The sequence below is a fragment of the Myotis nattereri genome, assembly GCF_964212035.1.
Source record: "Myotis nattereri genome assembly, chromosome: 15".
In the NCBI taxonomy this organism is placed as follows: Eukaryota; Metazoa; Chordata; class Mammalia; order Chiroptera; family Vespertilionidae; genus Myotis; species Myotis nattereri.
Genome location: NC_138090.1, coordinates 52,041,146 through 52,062,654, shown reverse-complemented (window position 1 = coordinate 52,062,654; position 21,509 = coordinate 52,041,146). Strand labels below are relative to the sequence as shown.

Sequence of the window (21,509 nt, the reverse complement as noted above, 5' to 3'; positions counted from 1 at the left end):
CCCACCTTCCTTCTGTCCCTCCTCCCCTCTGCCCCGCCCCCGGGAGGTTGTGGCATTCCCCCTGTGCGCCCCTGTTCATTCTAACCACCCACCTCGCCCCATGCGCTCTCCGCCAAATCTCCAGCAATTAAATTGACAGGTGGCCGGCCAGTTCCCTTTGCAAGAGTTTGCAGCTGGGAAGGACTTTATCGAGGTAGCCATTCTCTCTCTCTCTCTGACCTTCCTCAAATTGAAAAAGGCCTCAGCTCTTTCTCTTCAGACCCTCTTAACCAGCAGCCGCCTTCTCCCCTATCCCTGAGAGCCCGTCCTGAGAACGTTAGCTCCAAAACAGCCTCTTCTATTTCTGCGCCCATTCTACCCCTGAGGGAGGCAGCAGGGACTGAGGGCATAGTCTGAATCTATGCCCCCACTCTCTACATCCAGCTTCACAGATTGAGAGGGCACTGACCTGACCACCTTAACCGTAAACTTCCATAAACCTTTTTAACCTGACCTTTAAGCTCCTTAATAGCCCTCAGACCCCAGTCTGAGATCGAGTGAACATGGCCTTTAAGGTTAATGCCTGTGAGGAGGAGGCACAGTTGGAATGGGAGGCCTGCCTTCGACAGACGGTAGACCTGCAGATTCACGCCTTAGTTGTGGCCCTGCAGTCGACGGCAGCTGCCATGGCCCCAAGGGGGCTGTGCGTGGCGGGGGTGCAACAAAAGGAACGAACACCACCTGGAGAATGCTTCAAATGCGGAAATGAAGGCCACTGGGCAAAGCAGTGCCCCCAGCCCCGGGCTCCAACCACGCCCTGCCCAGCATGAGGCCAAAGCGGCTACTGGAAGAGTGACTGCCCCTGGAAAAGTGGCGGGCCCTCTGCGCCCCAGCATGGAGGGGACAGCTTTCCAGGTCATGACCCGCCGCTGGCCATGCTGGGACTGGCTGAAGATTGAAGAAGTCCAGCCTCGACGACACTCCCCCCTCGCCCCCCCCCGCCACCCTCGCCAAGCCCAGGGCTGTGCTGAAGGCAACTGGTCTCCTTCCTGGTCAACATGGCGGCTGCCTTCTCTGTTTTGCCCTCCTTGTCAGGGTCCCTTTTCCCTTCCACGATCTCGGTCATGGGTATTGACGGCAAATCCACCTGTCCGCTAACCACTGGACCCCTTCCCTGCCTCCTTGGTGATAGCCCTATAACCCACTCGTTCTTAGTCATGTTTTCATGCCCTGTGCCCCTTTTAGGACGAGACATCCTCACCAAATTAGTGGCCACTCTGCAGCCCATTCCAAACCCTTCAGCCTCCCTGCTCCTTCCAATCCTGGCCCCCTCCCTTCACAGGGACCCCGATCCCCCACTGCCATGTGTCCCCTTATGGGGCCCTGTTGTCCCAGACCACAGCCACCTACCTTAGTCTCGCTGTGAACGCCATATCTCCTTATCTCCTCCACAACTGTCCCCTCCTCTGAACAAGAAATGTTCTCCTTCTTCAGGCTCACTGGGTACTCTTGCCTCTGGGTTCACAACTGTAGTCTTCTTGCAAACCTCCTCTATGACATGACATGGCGATTGAACCCCCTCACTGAGCCCATAGATCCCAAGGCCAACATCCTCATCCCTTTAATGCTCTGAAAAGTGTTCTGACCTTGGCGCCTTCTCGTCCCATCCCCTTCCACTCTTCCCAAAGAAAACTTCCTTGAATGCACAGGTTTATTCAACAGTCTGGCTTTTATCAGAAACTGAAATCATTATCTCTGGAAAAAAATGTGGCAACTTTAAAATCCAAGCGGCTAGAGGCCTGGGAGCAGGCAGCCTGCTCCCACCCCCCTTCCTTTTCTCCAGCCTCATATCCAGGTCCCTGGCTTCCACTGCTCCTTCCCTTCTCTTTTCCCTTGGATAACAGCGCATTCTAACATTTCCTCCCACTTTCACTGTAATACCTACCTCTCTCAGGCTCACCAAATGCCTCCCACCATCCCCCAAGAAGATTCAGCGACACCATCCAGGACCTCATGACCCATCATTCCTCACAGGCTCTTACCTGGCAAGGGACTCTCCAATTTTTACTCCAGAAAAAGCTCAGGTTTTAATATTTTCAGGTGAAACGGACATGGAATGATGAGGGAGTCATAAATTCTACTGTCTGGGATGGGAAATCCTCTAGTGTCACTCTCTATTTACGAACCCTGGACCTACTCTTTTGTCCACCCTCATCAACACAACTTTCCATCTACTCTCGAACATCAATCCCTCCTCTACAGCCTGCTGGATTTGTCTGTCACAAGCTTGAACCCTCATCATAGCCACTCAATTCCAACCTACTGGACCACCCAACTAAACTCTCTCTCTAGAAATTTGCAGCTCCTGGCTGAATCCGGGCTACACCAAGGAGCCCCACCTTCTTAAGCCATTTTTGAACTCCTATATGGGAGACCCTTCTTGCTCAACCACTGTCTCCTTACTGATCCCCCTCCCCTGGGTACTTATCTCCCATATCTTACCCAGGCAATTGCTCCGAGAACACGAGAACAGGTTTCTGCCCAAGCCAGAGCTGACCAACCAGGACTCCCGAGGACCAGCCCTTTCACCCTGGTGACTTGGTCCTCCTTAAGAACCTACATCCACAAGCCTTGGAGCCTAGGTGGATTGGACCTCACACTGTAATCCTCACAGTCCCCACCACGGCCAAGTTGCTTGGCAACTCCAGCTCGGCGACCCATTGTGGCACCACCTCTCCAGACTCAAGAGGACCCCAGAGCAGCATGACTTGTATAAATGTGAGATGTTGTGCCCCACTAAGGTCCGCCTTGGTTGCCCTCCCCCTCCTCCTCCTCCTGCCGGCCCTGAGCAACCTACACCCACCCCCACCTGCTTATGTGTGGAGGTTCAGGGTCCGTAAAACCTGCTACCAGACGGCAAACAAGTCACACCAGCAGAACCCAGACAGTAGTTCCCCAATTAACCTTGTATGGAGAGTCAGAACTTGCCTGGCTGCTCCCTCCATCCCACTCCCAGACCCACCGGGCCACCTTCCTCCCTGTCATGTTAGGGGTGAGTATCGCTGCCTCAGTAGGCCTCACCGCGGGGGCCCTCAGGAACAGTCTGGTCACTGCTCAGGAGTTGAACGACAAGCTCCAGTTAGCCCTGGAGACTACTACCGTCTCCCTTAGCCTACCTACAGCGGCAAGTGACATCAACAGCTCAAGTAGCCCTACAGAACCAGCACGCCTCAGACCTTCTGACTGCAGAAAAAGGAGGAACCTGCATATTCCTTCAGGAAGAATGCTGCTACTTCATCAACGAGTCTGGAGTAGTGGAGCAAAACATGCAGACCCTGACTAAGCTGAATGAAAAACTACATGCAAGACACTCCCAGGAAAACTTGCCTTTTGGCTGGTTCCAAAGCCCCTTAGCTACCCGGGTCCTACCCAGGTAGGACCCCTGATTCTCATCTGTGTCTTTTTTCTCCTAGCCCCCTGCCTCCTCAAGTTCATCTGCTCCTGGATTGCGGAGATGTCACGGGTGACTGTGAATCAGCTCCTGCTCCATCCTTACACCCGGCTCCCCTCTGACCTGCCTCTGCCTGACCCTGGCCTTTAAAACCCCCGCGCTCCTCTTGACATCCCTGGTCAGCTGGAAGCAGTCAGAATGAGTCGGCATCCCCTATCACCAAAAGGCCGGGATGTTAGGTCGGAGAGAGCCCAGGATCGGTTACATGCAGACATGTGATGAGATAATGGACCCTCCCTGGAATTTCTGACAGATCAGCATACCAGACACAGATACCGGCTTCTCCCTGAATCCACAACAACCCCCACACAGATACTGACTCCTTCCTGAATACCCTGCTGACTCCCTGTGGCGGAACTTCCTCAGTTCATGCCCCCGCCCCTCACCCAACCGCAGTATAAAACAAAGCCCCCCTCCCTGTGGGCGCGAATCCACTGGCCCTGTCTTTGGGGTCCGTGGGTCGCCCGGGGACCCAGAATAAAACCTTTCCTTTTCTTTCTTTTCTGATTGACTCAGTTCTCTTTATTTCCTATGTCACCTTCCTGAGCCACCTAACAGTCCCCAAGCTCTGCACTTTGACATGCAGCCTGGAGGCCAATGGACCCAGCCCAGGCGGTGGAGGCTGTTCCTCCACCTGGTGGACCACCCACCCCGAGGACTGGAGGTCAGCAGAGGGCGGACAGCTGCCTGTGCCCAGCTCACGGAGAAACCCTATTCGTGAATACATTCTAGTCAAGTGGAGGTCACTGGGCGCTCCTGGCCTATTTGAGGTGAATTCCACTAAAATGCGTGAAAGTGGGACATTATGTGGGATCACACAGAAGAGGAGCAGTAAGCCCCCTGCCCTCCTGGCCTCACAGCCAGGCTGGTTCCCCTGGAAGATCCTCTCCCTTGGTCACTGTCACAAAACCACCAGTGATCTGGGAAGAGTAAGGTTTCTGGGCACATGACCACTGCCCCACTGCACAGGTGCCTCTGTGGACCAGCATAGGGTGCGTGCACCCCCTGGTGGCCACAGGGTGAATTCCAGGTGGGGTGCTGAGCACCTACTCTGTGTGAGGCCCAAGACTGGGGTAGGTGTGTAGGGTAGAAGGTAAGAAGGCGGACATGAGGGGCGCACGGCTTGAAGAGAGAGAACCAGTTAAGTGACAGATACAAGGCATAAGCCACAGGGAAAGGGGAGAGAGGCTCCCACAGGTGCCCCAGCCAGCAGGAGGTGGCACTGCAGCCTAAGTGCCCAGGGTCCAGAGCAGGAGGGACAGAACGAGCAGCTGTCTGAACATCTGGGCTGAGCGGGCATGGAGACAATCAACTTCCTCACCGCTAGGTGACAATGGACAGGACACCCAGGACACAGAGCAGCTGGCACCAGCCTGAACTGCCGGGGGCCAGGGTCAGGGCAGAGGTCCAGTTCCGCTCCCTCTGCCCGCCCGGGGAATCCTGTCCCCTCCTGGCACAACCCAGGGGAGGTGGGCGGCTGCAGAGGTTGGCGGAGGGACACACTCACCTGCTCTGTCTACAATCTCGAAATCCAGGTCGACGTCGCCCGCCTTCGCTCCTGGGCAGCCTCCCCAGTTCCCCTCCAGGATTTCTGAGAAGCCACTTCGCGAAGGAAGGAGAGGACGGCTTGGGCTCACACGTGGTATTTTGTGGAAGAGCCACACTCAAGGGGCCAAAGAGTTGCATGTGGCTTGCGAGCTGCAGTTTGCCGACGATGGTGCTAGTATAATGCAAAATGCACAATCAATTTATATTTATTTTTAAATAATATTGTACTGATTTTTAGAGAATTAAGGCAAAGAAGCATCTGTATGACAGTGAAACCTCGATCATTAGCCTTGTGCACATCCCGTTTGTTCTGGGGATCTAGCCTACTACCAGGCCCTTTTCCCCACTGGCAATCCAAGGCCCAACACTAGCTTGCAATCCAGGCTTTATATCTGACTTATTTTGTGGGGAAGCAAGTCTGTTTATGTCCGAGCACCTGGGTGTTTACTAAAATCTTTATGCTTAGTCTTTAGATGTCCTTTGTTAAAGGACGCTGCAGATACATGTGTGTTCTCAAGGATGCTTACCCTACTGACAGTATCTAATAGTTAATTTTGATTCAAGCTGTTGTTACAATAAAAGCCTAAGGAGGCAGGCGAAGGGGGCTGTTTGGTTCTGATATCCAGGCAGTCCCTTAGCCCTTTCATCACAAAAAAATGGGTCAGAGTAATCATTCATCCATCACTCAAAGTCTGCTGTTCAGCCCTGACATTGTTTAAATAAACTTGGAAAATCTTCCTCATTTCTGTAATCGAAGATGTTCCCAGTAGTTCAATATCAGTTTAGACTTCCCCATTTTTTATGAGAATTAAAAGAGAAAATGCTCAAAAAGTCATCTCTGGAACCCTGGCCCCGGCAAGTACCAAGTTTGTAACTTTTATTGATCCTCACAGTCCTAGCTAAGTCCCGTTATCAGGGTCATGTCCACATTTAACCAACTGAGGTGCAGGGAGCTGCAGTGAGTCTCCTGGAGATTCCAGTTGGAGACCCAACACTGAGACCTTAGTGCCCACAGTCCTGCCTCCCTGCGGGTGGGTCCGCGGGTTCAGAAAGGCCCCAGTTCTTTCTAAAAAGCCCTTACACACAGAGGTGCTTGTTGGCACTGGGGAACTGAAGGGTTCCTGTCCTGAGGTTTTCTAAAGTTGCTCTTCTGAAGGTGGTGGGGAATGTTAGTAGTGCGAGTTAAAAATAAAAGTGTTCACTGCATTGTGCATAGATTTAAAAACTAAAAAATTTCTAGCTGGTGTTGCTCAGTGGTTAAGCATCGGTGCACGCACAAAGATGTCCCCCATTCTATTTTTTATCAGGGCCCATGCCTGACTTGCAGGGTCCTTTCCAGACCAGCAGCAGCTTGAAGGAGGTAGCCCATCAATGATTCTCTCTCATTATTGATGATTCTCTCTTTCTCCCTCTCCCTTCCTCTCTGAAATCAATAAAAAATATTTTTAAAATCTCTAAAAATATATATTTTTAAAAGGTAAAAATTATTAAAACACATTATGCCAATACAAAAATTAATTTCCTAAATCAAAAAGGCACAAAATGAGTGAAATTCTAACATCCATATTTCTTATCCCATTGTCTTTTTGTTAAAGACAATTGCCAAAACTCATAAAACATTAGGCAGAACATATGATCAGAGGTTTTAAGAAAGATACGAGCACAGAAAATATACATCTGAGAAAAGACTCACCATAAAGTTCTAGAAAAAATACAACCAAAGAGTGAGGTAGCATGACAAACTTACAAAACAAAATGTTTAAATAAATAATGATGGAGCAAACAAAATATTCTCTAGGATGTGAAGAATGTGAATCCCTCACACACCACTGGAAAAATACAAAAAAGTACACTCAGTTAAGGTTTATTTATTTTTAAAAAACAATCTAGCTTCGTGCCCACCCAGGGACGCGAAAAAACAAAATAAAACCAAAAAAACCACACCAATCTTACCCTGACCGGTTTGGCTCGGTGGCTGGAGCATCGGCCTGTGGACTGGGGAGTCGCGGGTTCGATTCCGGTCAGGGGCATGTCTCCAGTGGGGGGTGTGAAGGAGGCAGCTGATGGATGTTTCTCTCTCATGGATGTTTCTAGCTCTCTGTCCCTCGCCCTTCCTCTCTGTGAAAAATCAATAAAATATATATTTTTTTAAAAAACAATCTTTATTATTTATTAGCATACCATAGAGCTCGGCTATTGGGTGAGTCACTCCATTCTTAGTGAGACATGCTCATAGACACTGATGTTTTTTGTTTTAAAACATATTTCCTTATTGATTTCGGAGAGGAAGGGAGAGGGAGAGAGAATCATTGATGGCACCTCCTGCATGCCCACTACTGGGGATTCAATCCCAAACCCATACATGTGCCCTTGGCCGGAATCGAATCAGGGACCCTTTAGTTCATAGACTGATGCTCAATCCGGCTAGGGAAAGGCTTATTTTTTATTTTCAAAGAATAGTTTATTAATTTTTAGAGAGAGAAGGGAGAGGGAGAGAAACATTGATGGAAGAGTGCCATATTGGCCAGTGACCTCCTGCACACCCACTTCTGAGGATCTAGCCCACAACACAGGCACATATCCCTACTGGCAATCAAATCCACAACCCTGTGCTGCACAAGATGATGGACAAGTACTGACCCACACCAGCCACCGCTGGTGGTATATTCCATTTAGATCACAATTTGCTAACCTCAGTAAATTTAAACATTCATCTACTCAAAAACCACAGATTATGCACTGAAATTTTGACAAAGGTAAGTAACACTTATATACATACAAGGAATTATGAAGAAATGTTTGTACCAGCTTTATTAGAAATAAGCAAACATTTATTAAAATGGACAAATTGATGGTGATATATGATAAGAATATCAGAAAAAAAGATGAATTACTAGTATAACTTATTAAATCTCCAAGTATTTATGAAACATAAAGCAGAAAAATATTTAGAAAAATAAAGTTCTCTATGAAAATGGAATGTAAATCCATGGTTACTAGGAAAGCTGTTACACAGAGACAGATATGGTCAGCATTATGACTATAATGATGGTTTCAGTTTCATGCACATGTCAAGATTTATGAAACACTATAACAGATGTAATTTACTCATTATAGCTGTTAAAAATGGTTCAATGGTATTCTGGAAGAACAGGTTTGGCACCTCTATAGTCCATCCCCTTGTACTTATGCCCTCTGGGTGAGAGTCTCATCTCAGTGACAGAAAATGTAACAAACAATGAAGAACTTTCACCCAAACCCAAAAGCCACATTCCTGGACTAAAGACAGCCTTTGTGTCCATCTTTCTTTTGATGCCAGCACCACAATGGCTCTGATGGAAACTTCTGAGAAACTACAGGAGCCACAAAACATCTTGATTATAATCAATGACAATGACTGCTCCACAGAAGATAAACAAGCCTGGAGTCCCTCAGATCTGTGTACACACAGCTCTTGTAGTCTTTTCCTCAAAATAATTCCTGGATGCACAGTTAGATGAGGACCATTCCATCTAAATGGGTGCAGTCTCATCCAACAACAATTAGGTCAGTGTTTCTGTAGTGAAAGCGTTTCTCATGAATGCGATTGTCCTCAAATCAGTGACCATAACCCGTGAAATTGTAGGCATTAGGGCACATGGCCCTCTGCAAGACCTGAGCCAGAGATTCACTTTACACATATTAGCATCTCTTGCAAACAAGAAAAAAAACTCATGCTCCCAGACATACTTGAGGTTGTCCCAGCTACCCACTCTTTGGAGTGATCTCTGTGTCGCAAAGCATCCATCTTCACGTGAGAAGTAGAGTATCCACAGTGTTTCCTAGGAAAATATGGGCAGCAGTGTAAATTTGCCAAAAACTGCTGAGCTAATTTCTGCACCATACTGTTCCCCCAAGAAAAAGATGTTTGAGACCCCATGAAAGTGTTTCACCTCATCATGCTTGGAAAGCCCAGATCTCCTTATAAACTAATCTATAGAGTAAATAGAACACTCCAGATTAAAGAAGTCTTAGGAAAAAGCCTTCATTATTTTACAAGCCAAAGAACATGAGACTGGCAGATCTTCCATTGACGACTTAGGCACGCAATAAACTCATCATTAGCATCTATAGAAATTGTGTCCCTGAAAATGGCAGTTCTTCTGCAACATTATGTTTATGGGGCCAACTGTACTGAGTCCTATGTGGCAACGCATGACAGGGAAAGAAGAAAGAAATAAGGGCTCAGGTATTCCTCATTTCCATCAACAAATTAGACAACAGATTAACTTCCCTGGGGACAGGAGGATGGTGATTGATGCCATCTGTAGGGACCTTATAGGTGGTTGAGGTGAAATACCTTCAGCAACAGAAATGTGCAGTGACACAGATCTGGCAGGACATCTCCGTATGTTAGAACGTGCAACATAATTACATAGTGTTCCAACATAAAAACACAGAAACACAACAGCAAAAAGACTTAATGGGAACTTTACAGAATATAGGTGATTAAATGTATGAGATACAATTCAGAAAAATGAGGATTCACAAATTTTCTTGTAGTATTTTTAAGTCCTAAATAAGAAACTACATTTCCTACACATCTAAGAAATTTCTCACATTTGTAATTTTATGCGGAGAACGGATTTAGAAATTTGGCTGAGAGATTCCTCATATTAATTGCACTCATTAGGGCTTTCTCCATTGTGAACTCTTTGATGATATAGGAGACCACTTCTGCCTTTATAAGATTTCCCACATTCACTACATTTATAAGGCTTTTCTCCTGTATGAACTCTCTGATGATGATGAAGGTGGGTCTTAGAGGTAAAAGATTTTCCACATTCATTGCATTTATAAGGCTTTTCTCCTGTATGAAGTCTCTGATGATGAGAAAGGGCAGAGCTCTGGGTAAAAGATATCCCACATTCACTGCATTTATAAGGCTTTTCTCCAGTGTGAACTCTCTGATGTTGATGAAGGATGTTCTTAGAGGTAAAAGATTTGCCACATTCACTGCATTGATAAGGCTTTTCTCCAGTGTGAACTCTCTGATGATACTGGAGACCACTGATACTTTTAAAACATTTCCCACATTCACTGCATTGATAAGGCTTTTCTCCCGTATGAACTCTCTGATGATAACCAAGTGCATTGCTCCGGGCAAAAGATTTTCCACATTCACTGCATTGATAAGGCTTTTCTCCAGTGTGAATACGCTGATGACAATGAAGGTCACTAGTAGTGGTAAAAGATTTTCCACACTCACTGCATTTATAAGGCTTTTCTCCTGTATGAACTCTCTGATGTTGATGAACGTCAGCCTTAGCGATAAAAGCTTTCCCACACTCACTGCATTTATAAGGCTTTTCTCCAGTGTGACTTCTCTGTTGATAATGAAAGCTAGAAAATTTGGTGAAATATATTCCACATTCAGAGCACACACAACACCCACTTCCAAGATGGACACCTTTTTCCTGAATAAACGTGTGGGTGCAACTAACGTCTCTCTTACATTCTTTTCTACTATAATAATTTTTTCTCCTTTGAAACGAAATCCCACACGTCGAAATGGCAGTTGGGCTGTGCCTGGTCTGAGTAGCCTTTAGGTGGAGATGTCCTGACCCTGTAAGGACACCCTGCCCAACATCCCTACATGTGAAACGATACTGGGACACATTGAAATTGCAGTTGTTTGCAAGTGAGATCTTGTCCACACCTCTAGTGAAAGTCTTCTCTCTCACATGCTGCTGGTGAAATTTTGCACGGAAATAAAATTGTTTTGCACATGCCCCACACCTCAACAGTATCTGTCCGTGTTGTGTTCCCTGCAGCTCCATCACGTGGAAAATGTTCCCCAAGACTAGCCCACAACTCTCACAGGGGTGGCTCTCCTGGGAAGACAACGGTAACTTGGGATTCCTTGCCTGTGACACTCTTACAGAATCCTTCTGTTCAGTCGTTGCCTCCACATTCTCTGCTCCACAGCAGCAACCTGAAGAAAAGAAACGTAGCAAAAGTGCATGCTGACCTGATAAAAACAGAATATCTTCACCAGAATTGTTTATGTCACAACTGGACATGATTCCATACAATGATTTTCAAGACAAGTCAGTGAGACTCTCAGGAAATGGCTGTTATATATAACATGGCCCAAAAGGTCACTGGATGAGGAAAGTCTCACCAAGGGAGGACAGAAGCATAAGCTGGCACAAAAAGAAGAGAGGCAGGGTCTGCTCATTATTACTCCACAAATGGCTTCCTTTAGGACCTTTCATGCTGGCGATATGAGTCTGTGTAAAATAATTTCAATGTGCTCAAACACATAAAATATCAATCATAGTAAAGAACGTGCTGTTCAGCGTCAATATAATACGTGTGTACTTTAAGCTCTGCAGGCATGCAACAACACTGGAGTGCAGTAAAGCGAGATGTGTGAAACAGGTAGAGGTGCAAAGTTGAAAGAGGTTCAGGTTATCCATGGCCTGGGAATCCGAGTAGAATGATCACTATTAAAACTGAGTCATAGGCAAGGTGTCAACATTAAGCAAGAAGTCAAATTGGGTGAGGAGTGGGCAATGGTAACAAAACATTTTTGTTGTTGAACAAAATGGCTTCCTAGTTATGAATGTAACATAGCCCAGGCATGAAAACCGCCCTCAGAGTCCTTCATCAAGGCAAGACTGCCTCTGGGTCTACCCTGTCATTGATAAAGTCATGGTTCTCCTGTGATGCACCATTGATGTTCTTTGTGAACGGTGACGCTGAGATGAGCTTGGCGTGCAGGATTGAGTTTAGAGAAGCAGAGGGCTATTGCTAGTCAGGCAAGTAGCAAAGGCCCCCAAAGCCCTCATGGCTTTTATTCAGGGAGCACAGCAAATAACAATGGAGTACAGCAAGTGACAATGATTAACAGGCATGCTTGTGAGATTGCCGGGAGCCGGTCCATGCTTGCTGTTTCAAGGGACCTGGCATATATGGCATACTGTTCTTAATATGTTTGCTCACCTTCTTGGCACTATGTGTTTTAACCAAGGTCTCTGAGAAAGGTTGTTTCCCCAGGTAGGGATTTTCCCCTGAAGTTAGGGAGGGAATAAAAGCTCTTAACTAAGTGCCAGGCGGGTAATTAATCACTTTAACTACGAACAATCATGCTTAAGCTACATAATCTTTACTCCCTGGAATGGAGATAAGAAATGCCCTAACCTTTGGAATAGAGATTGATAGGATTGAATCAACTGGTATAAATACAGATGTAACAAGACAGCAAGACTCAGAACTAAGAAGACAGATATTGGCAGAGAACCTACACAGAATGTTCTCTAGAGACAGAAGAACTTCGCTGGAGAGAACATGGCAAAAGATCCTGGACAGAAACTGGCCTCAGAACCTAGAGACAGAACCTAGCGAGAGAACATGGCAAAAGATCCTGGACTGAACCTGACTACAGAAATTGGCAAGAGAACCTGACTAGAACCTGGTGACTGAACCTGGCTGGAGATCCTGGACAGAACCTGGCTGGAAAACCTAGCGAGGGAACATGGCTACAGAACCTGGCTGGAGAACCTAGCAAGAGACCATGGACACAGAACCTGGCTGGAGATCCTAAGCAGAACCTCTCTGGAGATCGAGACCAGAACTTGGCTGGAGATCCTGGCTAGGCTGCTGATCAACTGAACGCTGTCTCCGTGTCATTCCTTCTTCGCTGACTCCGTCCACACCTTTGGGGACCCCTGGACCCGCTGGGGTTGGACCCCAGCATATGGCGCCCGAACAGGGAGCCCTAGGTAAGCGCCCCACACTCGGGACGGATAGGACTCCACCGTAGGAAGAGGGTGGATAGTCTTCGCCGACTCCGTCCACACCTTTGGGAACTCCTGGAACAGGATTCCCCTAGGTAAGCCCCCCCGCCCCCATTGAGAACCCCACACTCGGGACGGATAGGACTCCACCAGGGTACTGCAGACCCCCCTACAGAGGATAAGTAGGGTTAGAAGGTGGATAGTACAGAACTCAGATTGAGAAGATGTGCCATACTGAGTCCAAAGAAAGAAGACTCTGTATTGATTCTTAGATTAAGAAGATGTGCCATACTGAGTCTAAAGAAATAAGACTCTGTATTGATCTTTTAACACATATGCTTGCTAGCAGAGGAATTAAGGTTACTCCCAGTCAGATGGAACATTTTATACAAGAAATAGGTCCATGCTTTTCTGAGGAAGGAAAGGTGCCGGAAAGGTAAATGTAAAGGCATGGGAGAAGGTAGGCCCAAGGAGCCTTATCCTTAACCCCACTGCAGCCTTTCCACCCCGGGAAAGTGCAGGATTGGCAAGCTCTCCCTGGGGTGATAGGTCAGGACTCAGGTAATAGCGGAAAGCGCCAATCATACTCTTAAAATGGATACAAGAGAGCATTTCAGGTTTTTCTTTTTAATGCCTGGTTTTTAAAAAATAAAAAAGGGGGAATTTGCCGGGAGCCGGTCCATGCTTGCTGTTTCAAGGGACCTGGCATATATGGCATACTGTTCTTAATATGTTTGCTCACCTTCTTGGCACTATGTGTTTTAACCAAGGTCTCTGAGAAAGGTTGTTTCCCCAGGTAGGGATTTTCCCCTGAAGTTAGGGAGGGAATAAAACCTCTTAACTAAGTGCCAGGCAGGTAATTAATCACTTTAACTACGAACAATCATGCTTAAGCTACATAATCTTTACTCCCTGGAATGGAGATAAGAAACGCCCTAACCTTTGGAATAGAGATTGATAGGATTGAATCAACTGGTATAAATACAGATGTAACAAGACAGCAAGACTCAGAACTAAGAAGACAGATATTGGCACAGAACCTACACAGAACGTTCTCTAGAGACAGAAGAACTTCGCTGGAGAGAACATGGCAAAAGATCCTGGACAGAAACTGGCCTCAGAACCTAGAGACAGAACCTAGCGAGAGAACATGGCAAAAGATCCTGGACTGAACCTGACTACAGAAATTGGCAAGAGAACCTGACTAGAACCTGGTGACTGAACCTGGCTGGAGATCCTGGACAGAACCTGGCTGGAAAACCTAGCGAGGGAACATGGCTACAGAACCTGGCTGGAGAACCTAGCAAGAGACCATGGACACAGAACCTGGCTGGAGATCCTAAGCAGAACCTCTCTGGAGATCGAGACCAGAACTTGGCTGGAGATCCTGGCTAGGCTGCTGATCAACTGAACGCTGTCTCCTTGTCATTCCTTCTTCGCTGACTCCGTCCACACCTTTGGGGACCCCTGGACCTGCTGGGGTTGGACCCCAGCATGAGATCATCTGAGCTAAGTTATACATTACACTATTAATTTCCTATGTTATACAAAGACTCTTTCCACCTGGAGCAGTGCACCCTCCCTTGAACTTTCCACACCCTTATAGACTATTTATCACCTCAAGGAAAGTTCTGCCTCTAAACAATAAGTCTTGTTTGCAAGACTTTGTTCTGACGTGGCCTGCTTGCAGGCTCCCGTCTTTTCTTGGCAGAACGTCCTCTTCTAGTTAACTTCTCATTCCACATGTCCAGCTACATTTTCCCCCTTTTTTGTTTTGCTTCAGGTTCATGACAGAGAAGATAGCAAAGCTGTTTCATTATAAGGTACAGGGGTGACATATAAACTAGTATGGTTCCAATCACATTTTAACTGTAATCGCCTTTGGAGACTAACAATTTGGTCCCCTAATAAAACTACTGATTGTTCAAGATTGGCTGATTGTTCATTGATTTCACTATCAATTTTCCGTTGAGAACTCCATAACCGTTCTGAATCTTTATGCCAGTCTTGAACAAAAGTAGCAGTTGGACTGATCGCTGTAATGCTACCCCAGGTGCTGCAGCAGTTGCTGTTATAGTAATTAATCTAAGAATTACAGCGCTTAACATGCCAATAAACCATTTTTTAAAATATATTTTATTGATTTTTTACAGAGAGGAAGGGAGAGAGATAGAGAGTTCGATGTGATGAGAGAGAAACATCCATCAGCTGCCTCCTGCACATCTCCTACTGGGGATGTGCCCACAGCCCAGGTACATGCCCTTGACCGGAATCGAACCTGGGACCCTTCAGTCCGCAAGCCGACGCTCTATCCACTGAGCAAAACCAGCTAGGGCTCATCATTGATGTTTTTATCTCTCTCTCCTTTTCCTCTAGTAAATAAAAAATACATATATTTAAATAAATAAATAAATAATTACTTTAAAGAATAAATAAATATCCCTAGCCCCTGTGCTTCACTGATGACAGTGCTGCCTTGTGCACTGGAGGGCTAGGGTTTGATTCCTAGTCAAAGGTAGATACCTGGGTTGAAGGTCCAATCCCCACTCACAGTAGAAGCAACATGTGGGAGGCAGCCAATCGATGTTCTCTCTCTCTCTCTCTCTCTCTCTCTCTCTCTCTCTCTCTCTGTCTCCCACTCTCTCTATAAAAAAATCAATCAGTGGAAAAAATATCCTCACTATTCGGGTGAGGATAAAAGAAGAATAAAGAATTAAAATCAGCCGAAACCAGTCTGGCTCGGTGGATGGAGCGTCGGCTTGCGGACTGAAGGGTCCCAGGTTCGATTCCGGTCAAGGGCATGTACCTGGGTTGTGGGCACATCCCCCAGTGGGAGATGTGCAGGAGGCAGCTGATCGATGTTCCTCTCTCATCGATGTTTCTAACTCTCTATCTCTCTCCCTTCCTCTCTGTGAAAAATCAATAAAATATATTTAAAAAAAAAAAATCAGAAAAGTTACAGGATGCAAAATAAACATATAACCATTAGTTCCATTTCTACAACCTAATAGTAAATTCTTTGATGGAAAAATGAAGAATGTAATCAAATTTACGAAAGAATCCAAAACAATGAAACCCAAAGGAATAAATTCAACCAAAATGTGAAACATCTGTACAGGGACTACTATAAGACAGTGATGAAAGGAATGAAAGAAAACCCAAATCAGTTGAAAGACAACCTGTGTTCATGGATCAGAAAATGAAATATGGCGGAGACAGCCATAGTACACAAGGCAAACTACAGATTAAATGCAATCCCAATAACTCCAATGGTATTTTACAAAGAAATGAAGAGAGCCCTGACCAGTTTGGCTCAGTGGATAGAGCATCGGCCTGCGGACTCAAGGGTCCCGGGTTCGATTCCTGTCAAGGGCATGTACCTTGGTTGCGGGCACATCCCCAGTAACGGGCGTGCAGGAGGTAACTGATGGATGTTTCTCTCTCATCGATGTTTCTAACTCTCTATCCTTCTCCCTTCCTCTTGTAAAAAATCAATAATATATACATACATATATATATATATATATATATACACATACATATATATATGTGTATATATATATATATATATATATAAATGAAATGAACAGAAAATCTGGAAATGGAATCAAAAGACCTCCATTAACAAAAGCAATCTTTTTATAAAAAATATATTTTATTGATGATTTTTTACAGAGAGGAAGGGAGAGGGATAGAGAGTTAGAAACATCGATGATAGAGAAACATCGATCAGCTGCCTCCTGCACACTCCATACTGGGTATGTGCCCGCAACCCAGGTACATGTTCTTGACCAGAATCGAAACTAGGCCCCTTGAGTCCACCGGCCGAGGCTCTATCCACTGAGCAAAATGGGCTAAGGCAGTGGTCGGCAAACTGCGGCTTGCAAGCCACATGAGGCTCTTTGGCCCCTTGAGTGTGGCTCTTCCACAAAATACTGACTTCTGCGCATGGGCCACGAAGTTTTAATCGCACTGTACGTGCACGCTCGCACATGGTATTTTGTGGAAGAGCCACACTCAAGGGGCCAAAGAGCCGCTTGTGGTTTGCGAGCCACAGTTTACAGACCACTAGAGGGAAACAAAAGCAGTCTTGAGCAAGAAGAAAGCTGGTGGCATCACACTTTCTGACTTCAATATATTACAAAGAGAAAGCAAGCAAACAGTGTGTTGCTGGAGAAACACAGACACATATATCAACAGAACAGAACAGAAAACAGAAAAAACCCAGGCACATACTTTTAAGTAATCTTAGACAAAGCTGCAAGCCACAGAAGAAGGGAAAGATAGATTCTGCTGGTATAAATGGACATTCACATGTAAAACAACAAAACTGGACACCACTGATAAAATCTAAGCCAACTGTATGACAGAATTAAATGTCAGCGCTAAAACTTAAAACTCCTCAGGACAACCTAGAGAAAAAGTTTTGGAGGTTTGTTTTGGACAGGATTTTCTGAATGTGAGACCAACCACCACACAAAATAGAAAACATAAACAGTCCACACTGCAACAAATAAGGAAAAATAGCATCTTCAATGCACAATAGCAATAAACAAAGTGAAATGAAAGGCAATCTAGAGAACAAAAGAAAATACTTGCAAGCCATATGAAGGAATCCCTTGGAGATATTGTGGATTCGGCTATGATCAGCACAATAAAGCGAATATTGTGATATAGACAGAAATTCACACAGAGTTGCAGTTCCCCAGGAAAAACGAAGGTATGTTAATACTATACTGCAGGCTAATAACAATGCAATCAATGACTCTGCCTCAAAAGCAAAGTCTATATAACTTCATTGACAATATTTAATTGCTAAGCACTAGTAAGAAGCATCTGAGCTTGCTAGAAACATGGTGGCACTAGGCCTGCTGAATGCAAGGTTGCCAACAACATGGACTTTGTAGAAAAGCAGGTTTGGGGGAGTAATATCCGCAAAGAACTATTAAGCACATGCAAAAATATGTCTTTCTGTATGTAATAAGCAAATAATATATAAAATATATAAGGTATTCAAAAGACTCTAATAAAAAAATACAGTTAGTAAATAGGATAAGGACGTGGAGACAGTTTTTCAAAAATATATACACACTAGAGGCCCAGTGCACGAAATTCGTGCACTTGGGGGGGGGTGGTTCTCAGCCCAGCCTGCACCCTCTCCAATCTGGGACCCCTCTCACAATCCAGGACTGCTGACTCCTAACTGCTCGCCTGCCTGCCTGCCTGACTGCCCCTAACTGCTTCTGCCTGCCAGCCTGATCCCCTAACCACTCCCCCACCAGCCTGATCGATGCTAACTGCTCCCCTGCCAGCCTGAAGCCCGTAATTGCCCTCCCCTGCCAGCCTGGTCACCTCTAACTGCCCTCCCATGAAGGCTTGGTTGCCCCCAACTGCCCTCCCCTGCAGGCCTGGTCCCCACCAACTGCCTTCTCCTGCAGGCCTGGTTCCCTCCCCAACTGCCCTCCCCTGCAGGTCTTTTCCCTCTCAACTGTCCTCCCCTGCTGGCCTGGTTCGCCCCAATTGCCCTCCCGTGCAGGCCTGGTCCCCCCAACTGCCCTCCCCTGCAGGCCTGATCGCCCTCAACTGCCCTCCCCTGCAGGCCTGGTCACCTCCAACTGCCCTCCCATGCAGGCCTTGTCCCTCCCAACTGCCCTCCCCTGCTGGCCTGGTCCTCCCCACCTGCCCTCCCCTGCAGGCCTGATCGCCCTCAACTGCCCTTCCCTGCAGGCCTGATCGCCCTCAACTGCCCTCCCCTGCAGGCCTGATTGCCCTCAACTGCCCTCCCCTGCACGCCTGATTGCCCTCAACTGCCCTCCCCTGCAGGCCTGGTCACCTCCACTGCCCTCCCATGCTGGCCTCGTCCCCTCCAACTGTCCTCCCCTGCAGGCCTGATTGCCCTCAACTGCCCTCCCCTGCACGCCTGATTGCCCTCAACTGCCCTCCCCTGCAGGCCTGGTCACCTCCACTGCCCTCCCATGTCGGCCTTGTCCTTCCCAACTGCCCTCCCCTGCTGGCCTTGTCCACTGCAACTGCCCTCACCTGCAGGCCTGTTCCTCCCTATTGCCCTCCCCTGCTGGCCTTGTCCCCCCAAACTGCCCTCACCTGCAGGGGTTGTCCCCCCAACTGCCCTCCCATGCTGGCCTTGTCCCCCCCAACTCCCCTCCCATGCTGGCCTTGTCCCTCCCAACTCCCCTCTCATGCTGGCCTTGTCCCCCTCAACTCCCCTCCCATGCTGGCCTTGTCCCCCGCAACTGCCGTCCCCTGCTGGCCTTGTCCTCCCAACTGCCGTCCCCTGCTGGCCTTGTCCCTCCCAACTCCCCTCTCATGCTGGCCTTGTCCCCCCCAACTCCCCTCCCATGCTGGCCTTGTCCCTCCCAACAGCCCTCCCCTGCTGGCCTTGTCCCTCCCAACTCCCCTCCCCTGCTGGCCTTGTCCACCGCAACTGCCCTCACCTGCAGGCCTGTCCCTCCCTATTGCCCTCCCCTGCTGGCCTTGTCCCCCCAAACTGCCCTCACCTGCAGGGGTTGTCCCCCCAACTGCCCTCCCATGCTGGCCTTGTCCCTCCCAACTGCCCTCCGCTGCAGGCCTTGTCCCCCCAACTGCCCTCCCCTGCTGGCCTTGTCCCTCCCAACTGCCCTCCGCTGCAGGCCTTGTCCCCCCAACTGCCCTCCCTTGCTGGCCTTGTCCTTCCCAACTGCCCTCCCCTGCAGGCCTTGTCCCCCCAAATGCCCTCCCCTGCAGGCGTTGTCCCCCCAACTACCCTCCCCCGCTGGCCTTAGCCCTCCCAACTGCCCTCTTCTGCAAGCCTAGTAACTCCCAACTGCCCTCACCTACAGGCCTGGTCCCCCTAACTGCCCTCCCCTGCAGGCCTGGTCCCCCCAATTGCCCCCTTCTGCAGGCCTGGTACCCCCCAACTACCCTCCCCTGCAGGCCTGGTCCACCCAACTGCCCTCCCCTGCAGGCCTGGCCCACCCAACTGCCCTCCCCTGCAGGCCTGGTCCACCCAAATGCCCTCCCCTGAAGGACTGGTCCACCCAACTGCCGTCCCCTGCTGGCCTGGTTGCCCCCAAGTGCCTTCCCGTGCAGGCCTGGTTCCCTCCAACTGCCCTCCACTGCTGGCCTGATCGCCCACAACTGCCCTCCCCTGCCGGCCATCTTGTGTGTTGGAGTGATGGTCAACATGCATATTACCCCTTTATTATATAGGATTACCAATAGGAATATAGAAAATGCTTCCCTCACTAATTAAGGTGGAATCCTTTAAGCTTCCTGCAACACAGCCAACCACAAGTCCTTCCCTGTGAGTTTAGTGCAGCGGGGAGTATTGGGACTTCAGGAATAGAAGGGAGCAGTGGAACCAGACCAACCCTCCCCAGGACAGCATGTACCCAGGAAACTGGAAAATCAAGCAGTTCCACAGTCTACATGGGAGGACAGAGCACACCCTGGGGGATGGGGCCTGGGAAATGGCAAAGCCAAGTCCAGGTCACTGGTGAGAGTGAGGGTCTTACCCAGGGAGGATATAAGTTCAAAGTTCTCCAGCATCACATTCAGGTACAGCTGTCTCTGACCCTCATCAAGGAGGCTCCATTCCTCCCTGGAGAAGTACAGGGCAATGTCCTCAAAGGTCACGCCAACCTGTCAGAATTAAGACAATTGAAATAGAGCTGTCTCTCTGAGAACCAGTAATCCTACTCCTTACCCACCTTTCCCCCCACAACCTCCTCCAGGGCACCCGGTTACTGTGGACACCAGGCCCTAATGCCAGTGCAGGCTGCTCTCTCATCACAGTCCTATTACTCACTGCATGGCCCTCAGCAGAGCAGCTGGGTTGGGTGGGAAGGATTGGGGGAGGGGAGGGTAGAGAGCAATGCCATTTAAGGACTGGGCGATGCCCGCAGGGCCCCAGCCGTCCTGCCAGGCAACACCACTGCAGTCTCCTAGATCCTGCCTCCAAGACAAAGCCAAGCGTCGGTTTATGCTTCACCTTTAAGTCCCCACACCAGGTCCCGGGACCATCAGCTCACACTTCCTCCAGATGTGCACACCACTGGGTAATGTTCATCCCCTTCCCATGTTCAGACCCCAGGTTCACTCCCTCAGCTCTGCCCCCTTCCTGCTCCAATGCCACCGGATCTCGCTGGACTCACCCATGAACTTGGCATATGGCGTGTGGAGAGCTTGTAGTCCAGCCGGATCCAGGACCACCCCAGGCCCCTGATGGACCCACAGCCGGGAAAGCCCCGAATGAGTCTGCGCCGTCCTCCCTGCAGCCTCTGCTCTTTCCGTCAATACTCACAGCCACACCCTCAGGGACCTTCAGATGCGAGTCACCCCCGTCCTGTCTGCCCTGCACTTGCTGTGTCCTCAGAAGCCACAACACTCCTCTCTCCCCTCCACCTTCCTCACGGTCCTCCGCGCGGGACTGAGCTGCAGGACGGGACAGGCGCCCTCCCCAGGCTGTGGAGTCTGTGTGAGGAGGCGGTGAGGGCCTGGGGGACTCAACTCACCTCAGCCCGTCTCCTCAGCAGGGCCGCCGCCATTGCCCTCTGTGGGCGGAGCCGGGCGGGAGCAGAAGCCGCTGCAGGAATGGCGGTCTCTGGCCCGGTCCTGGCGTGGGTCCGGGCGGTGACTCCCAGTTTCAATCCCAAGTGTGAGCTGTGACACCACTGTAGGCTCCGACCATGGGC

The 21,509-nt window shown here is 48.5% G+C and overlaps 2 protein-coding genes across 3 annotated transcripts in view; one reads left to right on the top strand and one right to left on the bottom strand.

Annotated features, from left to right (window-relative positions):
- The window catches only part of LOC308531498 (uncharacterized protein), a 15,250-nt gene extending 11,202 nt beyond the window's left edge, over positions 1 to 4,048 (top strand). The window contains exon 3 of the transcript XR_013996924.1: positions 3,453 to 4,048. The gene's annotated coding sequence lies outside the window, so the exon portion shown is untranslated. The remainder of the gene's footprint in view (positions 1 to 3,452) is intronic.
- Positions 1 to 21,509, bottom strand: part of LOC308531503 (uncharacterized protein) — a gene marked incomplete at its 3' end in the record, with an annotated part of 27,791 nt that extends 6,282 nt beyond the window's left edge. Inside the window, exons 1-3 of one of the 2 annotated variants that reach the window (XR_013996925.1) lie at positions 21,330 to 21,509; positions 20,331 to 20,457; positions 4,998 to 5,210 (exon numbers count right to left, since the gene is read on the bottom strand). The remainder of the gene's footprint in view (positions 1 to 4,997; positions 5,211 to 20,330; positions 20,458 to 21,329) is intronic. The other variant, XM_081108437.1, reaches the window with a different exon arrangement.